The sequence below is a fragment of the Sminthopsis crassicaudata genome, chromosome 2, assembly GCF_048593235.1.
Source record: "Sminthopsis crassicaudata isolate SCR6 chromosome 2, ASM4859323v1, whole genome shotgun sequence".
NCBI classification, from domain to species: Eukaryota; Metazoa; Chordata; class Mammalia; order Dasyuromorphia; family Dasyuridae; genus Sminthopsis; species Sminthopsis crassicaudata.
In genome coordinates, this window is record NC_133618.1 from 476,792,352 (window position 1) to 476,802,112 (window position 9,761).

Consider the following 9,761-nt stretch of genomic DNA (forward strand, 5'->3'; position numbering starts at 1 on the left):
ATATAGTTTATATATGTGAAGTCATACAAAACATATTTCTATATTGGTCATGTTATAGAAGAAAACATCGACACATTCCTTGTCTCCTTAAAAAAAATCAACCAAGGAAAAAAGAAATGAAAAAAAAAAAAAAACAACCTGATCTGCATTCAGACTCAATAAGTTCTTTCTCTGGAGATGGATAGCATTTTTCGTCATAAGGCCTTCACAGTTTTCTCAGATCTTTGTATTGCTGAGAATAGCTAAGTTATTCACAATTGATTATCATACAATATCATTGTTTCTGTGTACATTGCTCTCCTGCTACTACCCATTTCACTTTGCTAAAGTTCAGATAAGTCTCTCTAGAGTTTTCTGAAAGCATCCTGATCATCATTTTTTATAGCACAATAATCGTCCACTTTAATGGTGTATCACAACTTGTTCAACCAAGAGTTCAGCCAGTTCCCAAGTTATTGATCATCACCTCAATTTTCAAATATTTGCCACTAGAAAAAGTCCTTCTATAAATATTTTTGTACATATAGGTTGCTTTTCTCTTTCTCTTTTAAAAAAAATCTTTGGGATAAAGACCAATGGTATTTCTGGGTCATAGGGTATGCATTTTATAGACTTTTGGACATAGTTCCAAATTATTTTTCACAGTGGTTGGATCAATTCACAACTCTACCAGCAATATATTAGTGTCTTAGTTTTCCCATATCTCTTCTGACATTTGTTATTTTCCTTTTCTGTCATATTAGCTAGTCTGTTATGAGGTAGTACCTCAGAATTGTTTAAATTTGAGTTTCTCTTAATCAATAGTAATTTAGAACATTTTCCAATATACTTATAGATAACTTTGATTTCTCCTTCTGAAAACTGCCAGCTTGTATTTTTTATATTTATGATTAATCAGGAATTGTGTGCTTATACATTTGACTCAGTTCTCTTTATATTTGAGTAAAGAAGCTTTTGTCAAGAGAAACTTGCTGTAATCTTCCCCCCTCTTCTACAATCTTCTTCTAATCTTGTCTATTTTGGTTTTGTTTGTGTAAAACTTAAAAATTTAATATAAATTATCCATTTTATATCTTATAATACTCTCTTTTTTTGATTTGGTCACAAATTATTCTCTTTTCCATAGATCTGACAGGTAAACTGTTCCATGCTTTCCCAATTTGTTTATGGTATCACTCTTTGTGTCTAAATCCTATACCAATTTTGATGTAATCATTGTATATGATATGACATATTGGTTTATACCTCGTTTCTACCAAACTGTTTTCAGGTTTATATTATGCAAATTAAGTTCTTGTCCTCAAAGCTTGTATCTTTGAGTTTATTACACACTAGATTACTATGGTCATTCACTACTGTGTTTTGTGTACCTAATCTCTTCCACTCTCTTTCTTAGCTAGTATCAGATTTCATCAATTTTGTTGAATTTATCAATGAAATTTTTTCAACTTGTGTTCAACATTTCTGTTCCTCTGATTTAAACAAACAAACTCATGAATATAAGCTAGTTGGTGTTATTATTTACCATTACTTTTCTTATGTTCTTATTATTAGGGTTATTTGGGAGTTGAATAATTTACACAGATTTTTTTTTTTTCAAGAATGCCTCAAATGACTCTCTTCTGCTGAAAGTACAATTTTTATTCATTGATGAGTGGGATCAGATTTGTAAATCATATCATTCTGGGTTGCAACCTGAGCTCCTTTGTTTTTTGAAATATATTATTTTATTCCCTTCAATGATTTTTCATAAAAGTGAATTAATTCTGTTACTCAAATTGTCTTTCCTTTATATTTGGAGGTCTTTTCCCTGATTGTTTACAGAACTTAATTGAAATTGTTAAGATACCACAAGTATCTTGGTATTTTAAGTTTAGGGTTCCCTGAAATGAAATATAATGAACATAATTTACTTTTTTCCTTCATGACTCTTAATCATCATTATGAACATGAACTACTTTCAAGTATTATTAAGAATGTAGAACTGGTAAATTATATAATGTCTAGTTTCTCCATATTAGGTTTTAAAGATTATTGTTCCTGCCCTCAAAGAGTTTACTTTCTACTGAGTTATTGGATCTACATTTATAGTTTTCTTCTTTTTTCCTCCTTAATATCAACCTCTCAGACTGTTCATGATAGTTACCTCTAGCAATTTGTTCTCCATCTTGCATATTTCTTTCTGTATAAGTACTGTCATGAAATATTTATTAAATGCTTATAGTAGGAAAGGAATTATGATAAGCCCCAGGGCTATAAATCATGGACCCTGCCCTTAAGGAACTTAAAATCTTTTTGGTCCTAAAATACTGGGTAGTTTGAGATGCCAGATATCAAAGAATTTTAAAATTATATGCAAAGAAGTTCAAAAGTTCTAAAGAAGGGGAGTGTGAAAATTTTACTTTAATGAGCATAGACATTATTAACACATGAGTTACACAGCTTTTAGGGTGTTCAACAGCTTTACTTGTTTCTTCTGACATTTCAGATAATTTCAGATAACCCATGTACTTATTCACTATATTTTACAAAAATGTGTATATATATATTCAATTATATATCAATTAGATATCTCTCAATTTTTTGGAATAATATATTTGATTAAGTTGAGGCTATATTCTCTTTTTTTCAGGTTAAGAAAGAGGGTTTGTGTGTGTGTGTGTGTGTGTGTGTGTGTGTGTGTGTGTGTGTGTTTTCTGAGGCAGTTGTGGTTAAGTGGCTTGCCCAGGGTCACACAGCTAGGAAGTGTTAAGTGTTTGAGATCAGATTTGAACTCAGATCCTCCTGAATTCAGGGCTGGTGCTCTATCCATTGCACCAATTAGCTGCTCCAAAGTTTTATTTTTGAAAAATAAGTCTTTGATATCTTTTTTTTTCTTATATCATCATAATTATATAAAATATCCCTTTCTCTTCTTGTCTGCCCTGAGAGTCATCCTATAAAACAAAGAATATTAAAAAAAATCAACACAGTTGATTAATATATGAAAAAAATCCAAAAAATATATGCAATGTTTAACAACTGTGGACCTCCCACCTTTCCAAAGGGATGGATTTTGAGAAGATGTCCTCTCTTATTTCTTTATCTAATTCCTACTTGATCTTTATAATTTGGTTACATTCACTTTTGATTTTTTCTTCCTTTTACATTGTTGTAATTTTTGTGCTTATTGTTTTCTTTGGTCTGCTCACTTCACCATTCATCACTTCATACGGTTCTTTCCATGTTTCTGTATTTATCACACACCTAATTTCTTTTTTTTTAAATTTTTTTTATTATATATATATTTTTTTTTATAATATTATCCCTTGTATTCATTTTTCCAAATTACCCCCCTCCCTCTATTCCCTCCCCCCGATGACAGGCAATCCCATACATTTTACATGTGTTACAATATAGTCTAGGTACAATACATGTGTGTGAATATCATTTTCTTGTTGCACAATAAACATTAGAATCCGAAGGTACATGTAACCTGGGCAGACAGATATTAGTGCTAACAATTTACATTCACTTCCCAGTGTTTCTTCTCTGTGTGTAGCTACCTCTGTCCATCATTGATCAACTGGAAGTGAGTTGGATCTTCTTTATGTTGAAGATTTCCACTTCCATCAGAATACATCCTCATACAGTATTGTTGTTGAAGTGTACAGTGATCTTCTGGTTCTGCTCATTTCACTCAGCATCAGTTGATTTAAGTCTCTCCAGGCCTCTCTGTATTCCTCCTGCTGGTCATTTCTTACAGAGCAATAATATTCCATAACCTTCATATACCACAATTTACCCAACCATTCTCCAACTGATGGACATCCATTCATCTTCCAGTTTCTAGCTACAACAAAAAGAGCTGCCACAAACATTTTGGCACATATATGTCTCTTTCCGCTCTTTAGTATTTCTTTGGGATATAATCCCAGTAGTAGCGCTGCTGGGTCAAAGGGTATGCACAGTTTGATAACTTTTTGGGCATAATTCCAGATTGCTCTCCAGAATGGCTGGATTCTTTCGCAACTCCACCAGCAATGTATTAGTGTCCCAATTTCCCCACATCCCCTCCAACATTTATCATTATTTGTTCCTGTCATCTTAGCCAATCTGACAACACACCTAATTTCTTATAGCATTGTAAATATGTCCTTACAGACATGTACCGCAATTTATTTAGCCATTTTCCAACTGGTGGACATTTATTTTATTTCCAATTCTTTATTATTACAAAAAATTTTATTATGAAAATGTTAATCTATGTTGGGCCTTACTGATTGTATAACAATGGAGTCTCTAGAGTTCTCTGGATATGGAAATTTTTGTCACTTTATTTATATAATTCCAAATTGCTTTTCAAAATCTTTTTTTTTCTTTTTAACTATTTTACAGTAAGATAAGAGTATGTCTATTTTCCCACATCCCCTCCAAAACTGATTATTGTCTTTTTTTTTTTTTTTTGGTCACTTTTGTCAGTTTGTGGAATGTGAGATCAATTGTTTTTATTTGTGTCTTTCTTATTATTAATGATTTGGAACATCCATTCACATGGTTATAATTACATTGCCATTCTTCTTTTTAGAAATTAGTTCATAATCTTTGACCACATTTATTTAGGAATAAATATTAGCCAAATTAATTTATTAATTGTTTAAATATTTTGGATATTAAATACTTCTTAGAGAAATTTGATACAAAGATTCCTCCTCCCACTTTTGTCCCCCCTCTACACATCTGATCTTCTTTATGTAGATGTGCTAATTTTGCCTGTGCAGAAGCTTTTAAGTTTCCTGCAATCAATGTTATTTATTTTTTCTTTTGCAATTGCCTCTGTCTCTGGTTTAGAAAACATCAATCTATAATTGTAAGATGTATATTATATGTTTTTTTCTAATTTTTTATATTAGGATCTTTTATATTAAGGTCATGTATCCATTTAGAATATATTGTGTAATGTGGTATAAGCTACTATTAAGTGCCTAATTTCTGCTCAAATACTTTACAATTTTCTCATCAAGTTTATTTTAATCAAATAAGAAGTTTTATTCTCTCCAAGCATTTTATGCTTTTCATTTTATCAAACACTAGGTTAGTGAGTTCTATGGTCTAGTTTATTCTATTGATTTATTTGTTTTTAACCAATACTAACTTTTAAAAAATGATTAATGCTTTATAATAGAGTTTGAAGTTCTGGAAGTTCTATTACTGCTTCATTCCTATTTATTTTCACCATTTTTTTTATATTCTACATAAGTTTAATTTTCTAAATGAATGCAATTATTATTTTATCAAATTCTATAAAGTAGTTTATTGATCATTTGATTGGCATAGTATTAAAATGTAAATAAGTTTTGGTAGTATTATGATTTTCATTATATTGGCGTGACCTAGCCATGCTCACTGAATATTCGTCCAGTCCTTTAGGCTATTCTTTATTTTTTTGACAAGGACTCTGCAATTGAATCTTTTGTAGAGATTGGTGGCTTCATCTCCAGATAGTTTTTGGATTTTGTAGTTATTTAGAATGGGATTTCTCTTTCTATTGCTGTTTTTTTATTTATTACCATTCCATAGAAATGCTAATATTTTTTGAGGATTTATTTTATTGCCTTCAACTTTTATGAAGATTTATTTTTTAAATTATAATCTTTACCAATTCCCAAGGATTTTTCAAATAAGCCATCCCTTAATTTTTTCTTTCCTTGTCCTTATCCTTTAGTTTCTTTCTTTTTTTTTTTTTTGCCTTATTCTAGAACTATATCAAATAATATTAGGGACAATGGACATCCTTATTTCACTCTTATATTTCCTGGAAAAGTTTCTAGCATATCCCCATTTCATATGATGCTTGCTTTTGGTTTTAGATACTCATATATATATACATATATGTATATGTATATATATATATATATATATATGTCTCTCTATGTCTATACTACATAAAGGTATTAGCATAAAAGAAATTTTTTTCTGCATCTATTGAGATGATCATGTGGTTTGGGATATTTACATTTTCAATATGATTAATTATGTTGATTGCTTTCCTAGTGATTTCCTAATTGTTTTCCCCTTGATTGTAATAAATGATTTATTGGGTAAATAACTAGTCTGATTGGATTTTATGTAAAAATTTGAATCAAAGTTCATTAATAATATTGATAAAACGTTTTCTTTTTATATTTATCTTTCCCTGGTTTAGGTAATAGGTAAGACTATATTTGTCTTATTAAAAGATTCTAAGGTGTTTTCTTTCTAAATTTTTGAAAATAACTTATGGAATACAGATATAAACTGTCTTTTAAAATGATGAATCCATCAGAATCATGATTATTTTTAGGGGGTAGTTCTTTTACACTCATCTCTATTTACTTTTCTGAGCTTAGGCTATTTAAGATCTCTACTTGTCCTTCTGATAGTTTGGATATCTTATGTTTTTGAAAGTATTCCTCTATTTCTTTTGCATTCTCACTTTTGCTAACACATAAATATGAAGAATATGTTCTGTTTTTTTTTTTTTTTATTTGTCCTGGTTTTGATGAGTTTTCATTTTGTTCATTTGCTATTTTATTAAGTTGGTATTCTCTCTTCTTTTTAATCAAATGAGCTAAGGATTTGTCAATTTTATTAGTTTTTTTTTTATAAAACATGACTTTTACTGTTATTTATCATTTCAATGTTCATTTCCCTTCTAATTTTTAATGTCTTCTCTTTTATTCTTGTTTCAAACTTGTTTGTTATTTTTAGAATTTTAAATGCATATCCAGCTTCTCCTCCATTTTGTTAGGATATGCTTGTAAGAATATAACCTTTCCTCTGAGTATTGTTTTAGGGGATACTAGAAGTTTTGGCATGTTATTTTATCATTTAAATTTTCTTTCATGTAGTTATTTGTTTCTATGATTTATTCTTTGGTTCTTTCATTATTTAGGATTTTATTGTCATGTTTTCATTAGGGGCTGAATCTTTTTGTGTGGTTCATAAACCAGTTACTATTTTTATTGTGTTATGATCTATAAAGATGTATCAAATAATCCTGCCTTTTTATATTTGTTATCGGTCATTGTTCCCTGATATATAATCTATTTTTGTAAAAGTTTTATGTGGTGCTGGGAAACATGTATATTCTTTTGTGGTGCCATTTAGAAGATATTATGTCTTCTAAGTCTAATTCTTCAGTAGTTTATTTAGTTCCTTATTTTCCCTTTTATTTATCTTTGTCTTACAATTATACAAAAACAAGAAGGGGGTATTTAAGTCTATTATTTTACTGTCTATGTCTTCTTGTAGATCAAATAATGTTTTCTTTATAAATTTGGATTCCAAGCCATTCGGAGTTTATGCTTATTACTGTTATTGGTTTGTTACCCATGGTTCTTTTCAGCATAAGATAGTTTCCTAGTTTATATCTTTTTCATTTCTTGAATATTTTTGTTTTTCTAGATAGTATGATTGCAATGAATACTTTTTTAGACTGAGTTGATTTTTTCTCATCCTTTCATTTTTATTTTATGTATATCTTTGTTCTTTAATTGTGTTTCTTATGAGTAATAGATTATAGGGATTTGTTTTCTTATCAAGTATGTTACTCTTTTTTGTTTTATTGGTTGTTTAATCTATTTGTATTTAAAATTATGAATTATATTTATATTTTTCTTCACCTGTTTCTAATATTAGATTTTTTTCAAGTTATGAGTTTTCCTTCTTCTGCAACAAATATAGTATTATTTTACTTAATTTACTTTACATTAATTTTTTTCACCGAAGGTTCTATTTCCATTGCCTTTTCTCCATTCACCCAATCATCTTTTCACATTCGTTATCCCTTTCCCTTTAGGATTTTGAATATTACTTCTTTTTTTTGTTTGTTTTTAATTTAGTGTAGTAATTCTTCCCACCTTTCCCCCTGCTCTCAATTAACCAAATACATTCATTCTTCCTCTCTTCCCTTTCAACTAATCTTATTCTATTAATTTTTAAAATTTCTTTTGTTTGTGCCCTTTTTGAAAAAGGATTTCTCTTACCCTTTTCATTATTGATCATCTCTTTTTATCTATTACAAATCTTCATTCTCTGATACAAGATCCTTATAATTATCTGGTATCTCTTTTTGGTATTCTTTTTGCAATGAAAAAAGTCTGAAATAATTGATCATCACACAATCTTGCTATTACTGTGTACAATGTTCTCTTAGTTCTGCTCACTTCACTCAGTATCAGTTCATGTAAGACTTTCCAGGCTTTTCTGAAATCAGTCTGCTCATCATTTCTTATAGAACAATAGCATTCCATTATATTCAAATACCACAGCTTATCCAGCCATTCCCCAGTTGATGGGTATCCACTCAATTTCAAGTGTTTGCTACCACAAACAGAGCTGTTACAAACATTTTTTTTGCATATGTGGGTCCTTTCCCCCTTTTTATGATCTCTTTGGGATGCTATTACTGAATCAAAGAGCCTTTGGGGAATAGTTCCAAATTGCTTTACAAAATGGCTGGATCAGTTCACAACTTCACCAACAATGCAGTGGAGTCCCAGTTTTCCCACATTTCTTCCAACATCTATTATTATCTTTTTTGTCATTTTAGTGAATATGATTGATATGAGGTAGTATTTCAGAGTAGTTTTAATATGCATTTCTCTAATAAATAGTGATTTAGAGCATTTTTGTATATGACTATAAATGGCTTTAATTTTTTTTTATCTGAAAAATTGTCTGTTTATATCCTTTAACCCTTTATCAGTTGGGGAAAGACTTGTATTCTTATGTTTCCACTAAGTTCTCTACATATTTTTGAAGGAAGGCCTATATCAGAAACACCAGGCCATAAAACAAAATGTGATTAGATGCCATAGAATAGGTGGGCAATAGCTTAACTTCATGTGTTGTAAAGACAATAGGACCTCTTACATCCTCATAAAGGTCAGGGCTTACCTTCTTTCCTTTCATACAACACTTATTTATTATTGAAAATTCTTTCAGATTTATATTTAATGTTAGATTTTTAGAATAGGTCATCCTGGCCTGAATTTTGAGCTCTGTTCCTCTTCAGAACTAAATGTTCCATTCCTTCCTATGCTTTCTGATGAGTGAAGAATAGTCTTATAGTATTTAAATTTCTCTTTCCTTCAAATTTGAAGGTCATTTTCCTGATCCACTGAAGGACTTGTTTTTGCTTTGAATTGTTAAATGTAATCAGTGTCTAGGAATTTGCAGCACCTTCCTTTTTATCTTTCTTCTTAAAGTGACTAGGAATTTTTTAAACTTGCTTTTAATTTTCTATTTTCAGAAGTTCTAGGCAGTTCTTTTCTATTATTTTCCTGCATTTTGGTGTTAAGGATTTTTATCCTGTTGCATTTTTCTGGGAGACCTATGATCCTTAGATTGTCTCTACACATACTGTCTTTAAGATCAGTTTTGTTTTCCCTGCAAAGTGAACATATTTTCTTCTTATGTTATTGAATTTAGATTTTTTTTCTTCCTTCCTTCCTTCCTTCCTTCCTTCCTTCCTTCCTTCCTCCCTTCCTCCCTCCCTCCCTCCCTCCCTCCCTCCCTCTCTTCCTTCCTTCCTTCCTTCCTTCCTTCCTTCCTTCCTTCCTTCCTTCCTTCCTTCCTTCCTTCCTTCCTTCCTTCCTTCCTTCCTTCCTTCCTTCCTTCCTTCCTTCCTTCCTTCTTTCTTTCTTTCTTTCTTTCTTTCTTTCTTTCTTTCTTTCTTTCTTTCTTTCTTTCTTTCTTTCTTTCTTTCTTTCTTTCTTTCTTTCTTTCTTTCTTTCTTT

At 30.3% G+C, this 9,761-nt stretch overlaps 1 non-coding gene across 1 annotated transcript; it reads right to left on the minus strand.

Moving 5' to 3' along the window:
* Positions 1 to 8,815: 8,815 nt before the first annotated feature.
* LOC141559294 (U6atac minor spliceosomal RNA) lies at positions 8,816 to 8,941 on the minus strand. Its single transcript, XR_012487352.1, has one exon. It is a non-coding gene; the product is annotated as a U6atac minor spliceosomal RNA (small nuclear RNA).
* Between the last annotated feature and the right edge of the window lie 820 nt (positions 8,942 to 9,761).